Genomic DNA, 9,931 nt, shown 5'->3' with positions numbered 1-9,931 from the left:
CCAACTATTTTAATGCCAATTTGTAGTTGGACCGACTACTGTTCCCTAGTGAGATAAGACAGGTTTTGCGTCAATACCAATAAGCATTAAAGATGTTAGCTAAGACTAATAATTAAAAAGTTCAAGTAGCGGGCATCTAAAATTGGGTTCCATTGGTTTTACCAGTTTCTATTATTAATTTCATTTTTCGATAGTGACTGTTGTGGCTTTAGAATATTTTGTAGAGCAACTGCTGGTGAAACGCACTGAGGAAAATGAAAGAGTGAAACTACCCTAGAGAAGTCAAAACGCTTTCACGCAAAACGTTGAACCAGCTTTTAATACAGGTAAAATGAAAAACATTTTTGTTTGACTGAGTAACTAACATAGCAGGACAAATCCTGACCTACAATACAATTTCTTTTCATTGACTAACCAACAGAAGGCCACAAATTACTAAGAATGATTAAAATCAAAAAATGAGCGAACAGATCTTAACAGCCGGAGGAATTCCGAAATCGAATTGAAGTAGACAATTGACCAGCCTTCTTCACAAAGTTTTTTTCACAAAGTGCAACAGTCCAAAAGAAATATTGGCAAAAATACTTTGTGACACATGTTTTTACAATTACCAATTGATAGCAAAACCAAAAAAGTAGTTTATACACAGAAAAACGGGGAAAAGAAACGTCGATGAAGTCCAAAAACAATAGATAGACAGTCTACAAAAACTATCCAAAAACACCAAACAGCTAATTCTAAATCACTCTTTACAGAAAAAGCGTTTTATTATATCATCTGGTAAAGCATTTAACCATCCTGCACCAAGCGCAAAAAAATCAAAAAAAAAGTTGCGACAAACCAAAAAACACTTAAAAAAGGAAATTTGTATAATTTATTTCGGCCAAAATTGCCCTGTCTAGCTTTCACTTGCACCTTTTACGAGAAAAACCTACATAATAGCTCTAACTTAAACATTGAACACGAACAACTCGAGCGAGTAGAAAATCAGAAATGCAAAACATGTAAGCAACAAATTAAGAACATACCCGGCAGAAAGCCGGAAAATAGCCACAGTTGACTCCAATAAGCATGATTGGGATTGAAAGAATAGAAGATACTGAAAAAAAAGATTTTTGTACAAAAACATTTTTTAAGTCAGATTTATTTTGATGGCATTTCGTAGTTGAACAAACTTCTGTTTCTTAGAGAGAGACTACAGGCGCTCATATCAATACCAATAAGCATTAGAGATGGCAACTAAGACTTATAGAAACGACGTTCAAATAGCGGGCATCTAAAATTGGGCTTTATGGGTTTAACCCGTTTCTATTTCTGACTTCAATTTTTTTATACTGACTCTGTTCATTTTGAATTGCTTTGCTGAGCAACTGATCTTCAAAATCATTTTTAGCAGAATGAGAGAAGTGAGAGAAGAGAGAAAATAGCCTAGAGAAGTCAAAAAATTTTCACGCAAAATTTTGAAAAAGCGGCAAAATGAGGTAAAGCGAAACATTTTTTTGTTCGACGAAGTAAAAAAACATAGCAGGACAAGTCCTGACGTACAATTCAAAGAATTTTCATTGACTAAACAGAAAAACTGGACATAGAATGGACTATGAGTGAATTGAGAAAACCATTTTCAAAAAAATCAGATAAAAAAAATAAGAAAAAAAAAACAGAAAATCAATGTCAAAATGCCGCATGTGAACAAAAAAACCACTAGCGAGAAATGAAAATTAAATTCAGACAAAAAACTAGGCCTAGAATGAGCTGTGAATGGATTGGAAAAACCATTTAGAGAAAAATCCGATCCAAAAAATCGAAACAGTTAAAATCAGAGTGAAATTGCCGCATGTGAACGAAAAACCACTACCGAGAAACCGAATTTTTGTTCAAACACCGTTTTCTCACTCTACTTTAAAATTAGAGCGAAAAAGATTCATGCCGCAAAATCACTCGCTTTTTCGCTCCATTACCTGTTTCGGCGTGACCAAAATCACTACTCCAATTCGACTTCAAAAATCATGAAAATGTGTGAACAGATCTTAAAAAAAACATAGCCGGAAGAATTCCGGAAACGACTCGAAGGAGAAAATTGCCCATACTTATGACAACAACTATTGTGAACCCTGAACCTCTACAAATGCCATAAAAATTCAAGGAAGAAAAGAAACGGCATTCGAAAACAAATTGAACATAAAAAAAACAAGAAAAACTTAATGAGTTTTTTTAAATAGTACAGGGAAACATAAAGCCGAGTAAAGTTCCTTTGCAATTAGAGCAAAATAAAGCTCTCAAAAAAATGGGCAAGCCGTAATAGGCCACGAAACTTGTCTAAGGTTTAAAAAAGAAAAACTGTAAATAAAAAAATTGTATAAAATTTCTCAAGTTTTCTGTCCATTTTCCTAAGAAAAAAATGAGTTATACCAAGAAAACTTTAGTCAATTGGTATCTGAATATTCCTTAAGTAACAGGCTTCTATTCAAATCCCACTTAGAGCATTAAAGCAAAAAACAGGCGAAAAATCATTAAATTTCGTCTAAAAATCGGCAAAACTGATCAAAAACCTCCAAATTAGCATTAAACTCAAATTAACTAATTGAAACCTTCGATTCCTATCAAAACCAGCCTAAAACTAATACAATATCATAATCAAACCTCATAACCATCAAAAGTTGCAAAAACTGCTTTCAAAAGCCGCACGTTAAGAAAAAAATTTCGCTCGCTTAGAGAAAATTTTTTGACACATCAATTTCTCGCTCTCTCAAAAACAGCGGTATGAACAAAACCCACTCTCTTTTCGCTCCGCTCTTCATTTTGGTTCAGCACCAAAATCACTCCAAATTTCTTACGCGTTTCATTTCCCGCTTCAAAAATCACTCCAATAAAATTGATTAAAAAAAAGGAGTTCTCCAATACTCCTCTTCGAGTCGTAAAAAAGACAGCGCCCCAATACAATTCAAATTCTTTGAATTGTAAAAAAATAGGAGCGCTATAATAGCCGGCTGAGAAGATGAGGGCGGCTATTAATCAACTAAATTGAAAGGAAGCCAAAATAACTCAAGCTATTATCTCTCTTCTCGCTCTCTCAAGCTATTATCTCTCTTCTCGCTCTCTCTCTCTCAAAATTGCAAAATGAACAGTAAATCTCTTCTGTCTGCTCTGCAGCGATTTGACCTACACTTTGTTTTCACTAATTTCACATCGTGTTTTAAACAATTTTCCCGATGAAGAAAAGAAGTTCCACCAATAATGCTCTCCGAGTCATAATGAAAAGACAGATCCCCAATACAATTCAAATTATTTGAAATGTAAAAACAATGGGGCCGCTATAATAGCCGGCTGAGAAGATGAGGGCGGCGATTAATAACTTATAACCGGAAATCTACTGATAGCGGCATAAATGTTGTCATGAATAGCACTGAGTTGTTTGCAGTGAAGTACGGAAATAAGGAGTGAGAATAATACAAACAAACAAACGTGCGAAATCAAATGAGTCGCATCAGCAAGTCTGTTGAAAAATATTGTACTGAGGAGTAACTCTCCCATTAGATGGGAAGGAGGACATTGTATCTTGCAACAATTAGCACTCGCCCGGCGAAGCTTTCACAATTTGCGTGTTAATGAATGATGAGGGCTCTGTTAGAAGTCTACATGAGAATTAGACAAAGGTCAGTTAGCTAATGCAAAGAAGGCAGCTAGCGGTCATTATGTATGGTTACACTGTGTTCCCTGTCTTGTTTGGTTATTGTTGCCGTCATCTGATTAGTGGTGATAGTCTATATGTCAGCTGATGCTCGTGGTCTGTACTTCTCAATGGCTGCGATGATGTTGAACATCTGACTGGGGGAGTCGACACATGGTTGCACCATGAGATTGGATGTACCGTCTGTTGTTAAACATCCGCGAGTATTCGTGTGCATGAAATGCTGGTCCTAAAAGAATATTCAAACTTTTTGACATACAAAAATTAACCGGCTGACTTCAACCGAATTGCTCTCGAACGCCCGGCAGGGAGTCGATTTAATTGTAGCCCACTTCAACAACGGGGGTTATCTTCTTGGTAAGATGTTATCAGAGCTTCCTTTAGACCACCACTCGGAAAATAGAATTTCGGCACACTTTTGATTGGACTTAGTTAATTGCGGCTACCTGGCCGAATTAAGGCGCGAATTAAGCTAGCTGCCTGAATTCTCAATCCGAGAAATTTAGAACAAAATCGACTAACGTCAGGCGGATTGCTCTCAAACGACCAGCGAGCGGTTGGCTTCGTCAGTAGCTAGTCACGGTTTAGTGAGGCTAGCTTTAGCATAATTGAAGGGGCGTGAGGTGAGCGCAGCGGGGGGGGGGGGCAAGGTGGGGGGAGGGCAACTGTGGGAGGCGGGTGTTTGGCTGCACGGGGCCCTTACGGCCTGAACGATGTGCAGGGGTAGGGATTGGGGGTGGGTGAAGTGAGAGTGGGCTGACGTGTGTGTGTGTTGTGAGTGGGGAAGGGGTGTTGGGGGGGGGGGTTAACCACTAAGAACCGCCCTTCACACCAACAGTGTACGTCTCCAAAACAGTTTCTGTGAATCGCATACTTGGAGAGCAGTGAAAAGCTCTAAGAGCACTTAATGCCCACTGGGCGCTACCTGTTGATCCCGTTTTTGAGGAGGAAAAGTCAAATGGGTCAGACGAAAAATCAGTCAAGCGAAAAATCGCATAAGACAGACAGGACTAATATAATTGCTAAAAACTTCGTTTGAGAGCAATTAATCACGCAAAAATAGAGCGTAAAAATTCCCACGACAATTCAACTCAATTAAGGGAGCGATAGAATGCTCTGGTTGACAAAATTAAACGCACGAAATGCAATTTTTGTGCGTTTAATTTTGTGGTAAACTACCTGTTTTAGAAACTAATTAAAAAAAAGTGACTAGTGTTGTGCGAAATGCTCTAAAACAACTGGCGAGCAGTGCGCTTCGGTAGTAGCCAACTGGAGCTTAGGGATGTATCAGGTGGGCGTGAGCGGAGTGAGAGTGGTTGGTTTGTGGGACAACTGGACGAGAGGGGGGTCTAAATCGCCGGATGAGGGGAGGGGGGTTGCGGTGATAAAGGGGATCAAACTTTTAAGACCAGGAATCGCCCTTCACACCTAGAAATTTTCTCAAAACACTTACGGCGAATCGCATACTTAGAGACTAGTAAGGCGTAAAGCTCTAAGAGAGCTGCTCGGTCACTTATTGACCTCCGAGCGCTACCTGTTTATCCCGTTTTTGAAGTCCAATGGGTCATATGAAAAATTGGTCAAATGAAAAATGCATAAAAATACCAGAGGACTGATATAATCGCTACAAACTTCGTTTGAGAGTAATTAATCAACAACTTTGGTCGTTTCTACATATATTCATATCGATCCATGCATAATCATCAGAAGTTTGGATAAACTGAGAATTTTACTCACAGAGAAAATCTTACAAATTTCCATAAGCAGCTGCAAGTTGAGTCCCACGCGAAATCTGTTCAACTTGCTCATTGCTTGATATTTTCAAGTAAGATTTTGCATTGCGAGCTCGAGCAACTTTATGAGCAAGTTGAAGAGATTTCACGTGGGACTCAACATACTGCTGTTTATGGAAAAAATGGCCAACTTCTATCTGGATTTTCTCTGTCAGTAGGCCGGTCAGTTTTTCTGAATTTATATCAACTATATTTCTGACGAAAATGCGTCGTTGATATAAAAATCAAATCAAATGGTCAAAACTAGGCTGACTAACGTTGGTTATAAGACCAGCAGTTTACCATGAAAAATTGCATTTTGTGCGTTTCTTTTCAACGAGTGTATTCTTGAAGGGAAGCGGTCAAGCAAAAAAACTTTGCATAAAAAGGCGAAGGGATTTAAGATTTTCGCTATACTTCAGCCAATATCAAGTAAAGCCATGCAATTCTGTCATGGTCAGGATTATGGTACGTATATTGCTGTTCTGAGGCTTGTGGTGGTGAGAGCAAATTGGGCTGCTGAGTAAAATCATCTCAAGTTGACCTGTTTACATTGAACATTTATAAAGGTGACAAACTTCTATGCATTATAAACCTGATATATACTCTAAATGTTAATGCCTAACGTTCCAAAACAGATTTCAACGTTCAAAAAGGTAAAGCCAATGTTCAAGTCCTGCACAAACTTGCTTCAGCTGAGAATACTTCAATGCCATTACTCTATAGAGCCGCAGAAAGACCCGAAGGATTCAAACAATTGACACAAACTTCCTATAAGAGCAATTAACCATGCTTTCGAAATATTCACAAATGGCCTAAAAATTACCAGCTAACGTCAAAACAAACGGCTCTTGCACAACTGGTGAGCGGAAAATCTTCAAAGATTTTATTTCCAAGGGGAAAAATAACCGGCAAATTGTCACATTGACTCACATCAAAAGAAGAGATTTAGAGAACTTCTTCAAAGTGTCCAAAGTGTTCAAATTGGTGTGCAGTTTCAGTTACTTTCTAAAATGACAAGTAATTCAGCTTCTAGACTGAAGGCCATAGAGCTTTATAACAATGAAAGCCACCAGCTGCTCTGATGAACTTTGATAGACTAATGCACTACGACTAAATGGGCGGGATTTATTAGTTCATCACAGGTGCTTTGATTTTGCTCCTATGTGATCGTATTCACTGTATTGCGTAAATCATTGAGCTAATTGGATTAACACATGTATACCATATTATTAGCACTCACGAGAAGAAACACTGCAAACAGAAGTCAAATTGACGCACGAACAAAATCCGAAAAATTTATTAATAACAACTGTTTGTCACTCCACTTTAAAGGTAGATTTGATTTCTCATTGACGTGAAACGAAGAGCAGAAAAAAGGTTATCAGCTCTTAAAAGACAGCGCACCAGAGTAGTATAAAAAGTGACCAGAACTTGCCGGTGGACACAAAAAGGAAATACAAGGGGGCACACTTTGAGGATACTTTTTGGCACCCTAATTTACTTCGGCACAACAACAACGGGGTTGGGAAAACAGGTTTTTTTGAAAAAGGATAATTTTGACCCGAGAAAAGGAGGACAAAAACATAAGGTTTAAATAATTTTTGTTCATTTTTGAACTCAATTAGATGTGAAAGCGTTTGAAATAGATGTGAATAGATAAGAGTTTTTGAAAATAAGGTTTAAAAAATGTTGATATGTTGTCTCCAATTTATGTGAAAATTTGTGAAACATACTTTGTGAGTGATGAAAACTGTCCGAACCATTTTTTTTTTCAAAAGTCGAAACTTTCAACCAATAGGGGGTTATTAACTTGATTTTTTAAAAAGAAATATGAAGTATAAAAAATATTTGTTAAATTTTGATCTCAAACAGATGTAAAAAGGTGTGAAACATGTTTTGTGAGTGATAAAGTTTTCGGAAATTATTTTTTGAAAATCGAAATTATCAACGAGGGGGACATTATCAACGACGTGTGAATTTTTTGAAAAGGTGGTCTTAGAAGATTTGGTTGATTTTTTATTGTCTCAAATGAATGTGAAAAGGTGTAAAACATGTTTTATGCGTGCAAAAAGATGTCCTGAAACAACCTGAAACTACAATGTGCAAAAGTTTTTGAAAAGTGTGGTCTAAAATATTTTTGATTTTTTTGTGTCACATGGATGTAAAAAATTGTGAACGATGTTGAGTGACAAAAGTTCAGTTGTTCAAGGGTCAGTTGAACAACGCCAGCCAAAAAGAAAAACCACACCTCAAAAGTTGAGAAACTAAAAGAAAAAAGCTAAACAAATATAATCATTGCAAAAACACTTGAAGCGTTTACCCTGAAGGCCAAATTCTATCCAATTATATATACCCATTAACTAAAGCAAAAGCTTTGAAAGACGTTTATTGGCCAGTAAAGATAGCAAAAATCGAGAAATATGACATACTCGAAAATCTGGCAAAAATTCGGGAAAAATTAAAGAATGATCCTTAATTTCGCAATATTTACCAACTCAAAACCACTTTTTCCTCTGAAATTTGACCAGTAACCAATCTGCAAGAGCTTAAAAAAAATTCATTGGCCGTTAACAGTTGAGAAAGACTAAAAAAGACTACTTAGAAAAAGACTACTTATATTAGACTACTAAAAAGACTACTTATATTGCTTAGATTAGACTACTCAAAAGACTACATAGATTAGACTACAAAAAGACTACTTAAAAAGAATACTTAGATTACTGAGAAAAAGACTAAAAATTTCGAAAAACTCGAAAACCATTTCAAATTTTAATTAGATGTTTGTATCATTTTGATGTCAATTTCTTCAGCAACATTTCATTGTCCCCAGAGGCTATCCAGCAACGAAATTTCAAGCCTGAAAAAATTGCATTGGCTCATAAAGACCGATAACCTAGGAACATTACACAATTTTTCAGAATTTTTTAAATTCAAATTTCATCAAAAAATGAAAAAATTTATATTTGCAATATTAAGAACTTAACACCATTCCATTGCACCTAGCAACTATGCAGTTACACACTAGCAAAGCCTAGAGGGGGCTAGCTAACCACAAAGACAAAAGCTAACTAGAAAATATTTTAAGAAAAACTTGAAAAAACTGCAAATTTTATCACAAAAATTGCTAAAATTCGTGATAATAAAACGTTGAAAACAAAATTATTGCAACCAAAAACTATTCTGAAACCCAATGAGGTTCTCTAGCCCTGAGGCTAAAAATGACGTACTTAAGACCAAAAATCTGAAAAGTGCAAGTTTTTTTTCAAAAAGTTGCTAAAATTCGTGACATTGAAATGTTGAATACTGCATTGCCATCAGAATCTATGCAGTAAATAATTATAAAACCCTAAAGGAGGTGTTTTGGCCCCTGAAGCTGGCAAAACTCAACAAATGACAAAAACTTTTAACAAAAACTTATAACAAATTGCAGAAAATGAGCATCATTATCGTGATTAGATTTGCAGCACCAAAACATATAGCTCGAAAAACGGCCATGGAAAGTAATTGTATCTTACAGAAGGCTTTATCCACTTTGATAAACGTGGATAAAGCAAGACTAATCAAACATAATTCAAGACTAATCAAACAAAATATAACCGACTAACGTCGGGCGAATTGCTCTCAAACGACCGGCGAGCGGTTGACTTGGTCAGTAGCTAGCCACGGGGGGGGGGGGGGGGCACCGGGGGCAGCACTGGGTGAGGGGGGGGGGGTGGAGAGCCAATAGTGAGGGTGGGGGTCAACAAAGGGGGGGGTGTCAACCTCTAAGAACCGCCCCTCACACCATAAGTATAAGTATAAGTCTCCAAGTTTGAGCTGAAACAGACCTGAAAGGCTCTAAGAGCACATAATGCCCGCTGGGCGCTACGTGTTTATCCCGTTTTTGAGGAAGAAAAGTCAAAAGCGTCAGACGAAAAATTGGTCAAGCGAAAAATCGCATAAAAAAAGACCGACAGGACTAATATAATTGCTACAAACTTCGTTTGAGAGCAATTAAAAAGCTCTAAAAATGAAGACAAATAAGGAAAAATTGCTCCATTTTGGGCTCCAAAACTCCTTAAAAATGACCTTTTAAGCTGCACCACTCTGAGCACCTGAAGGACTACTAAGGCCGGCTTTGGGACTCTAATGAAACTCTAATGCTAACTGGTTATCTCATTTTGAAAAATTAAATTCACGAAAAATAGGTGAAAACATCTTAATCGAAACAGCCCAATATAATCCAATTCTTGGATTGTAAAAAAATTAGGAAATCTATAATAGCCGGCGGAGAAGACAATAGCAGCTATTAAAAACACAGCCGGCAGATTGCCGGAAAATAACCGCCGTTGACGCGCTTGATGCACATCGGGACTGAAACAGAAAAAGAGATATACTGATCGAGTTTTTTCACCGTCAAAAATTGTTCTAATTTGGGGTGCAGTTTCAGTTGGATTCTAACAATAAACCTAATTCAGCTTCTAAATTG

Source organism: Convolutriloba macropyga, chromosome 2 (genome assembly GCF_964194025.1).
Source record: "Convolutriloba macropyga chromosome 2, txConMacr16.3, whole genome shotgun sequence".
NCBI lineage: Eukaryota > Metazoa > Xenacoelomorpha > Acoela > Convolutidae > Convolutriloba > Convolutriloba macropyga.
Note: the sequence above shows the minus strand (reverse complement) of the source record.